Source organism: Pteropus medius, unplaced genomic scaffold (assembly GCF_902729225.1).
Source record: "Pteropus medius unplaced genomic scaffold, Ma_sr-lr_union100, whole genome shotgun sequence".
NCBI classification, from domain to species: Eukaryota; Metazoa; Chordata; class Mammalia; order Chiroptera; family Pteropodidae; genus Pteropus; species Pteropus medius.
In genome coordinates this window covers 17,967,580-17,967,847 of record NW_024349797.1, presented here as the reverse complement: position 1 = coordinate 17,967,847, position 268 = coordinate 17,967,580, and the positions used below count along the sequence as shown (strand labels likewise).

General features: G+C 42.2%; 1 pseudogene; it reads right to left on the bottom strand.

Annotated features, from left to right (window-relative positions):
- LOC120619895 (uncharacterized) lies at positions 1-118 on the bottom strand (annotated as a pseudogene).
- Between the last annotated feature and the right edge of the window lie 150 nt (positions 119-268).

The following is a 268-nucleotide window of genomic DNA, read 5'->3' as shown; positions in this document are numbered from 1 at the left end:
CAGCTACAGCACCCGGTCTTCCTAGGTGGCCTCCCATTTAAGTACTAACCAGGCCCGACCCTGCTTAGCTTCCGAGATCAACGGGACCAGGCACATTCAGAGTAGCAAGGCCGTAGACTAAAAGCATACTTTTAAAAAGTCATTGTCTATTTACAGAACAATAAAATTTACCATATTCAGTGCCTACTCCTCCCTTTAATATTTCTGCATCAAATATAACAAAACATCTTTATGACATCAGGGTAGGGGAGAAATTCTTAAGCAAACG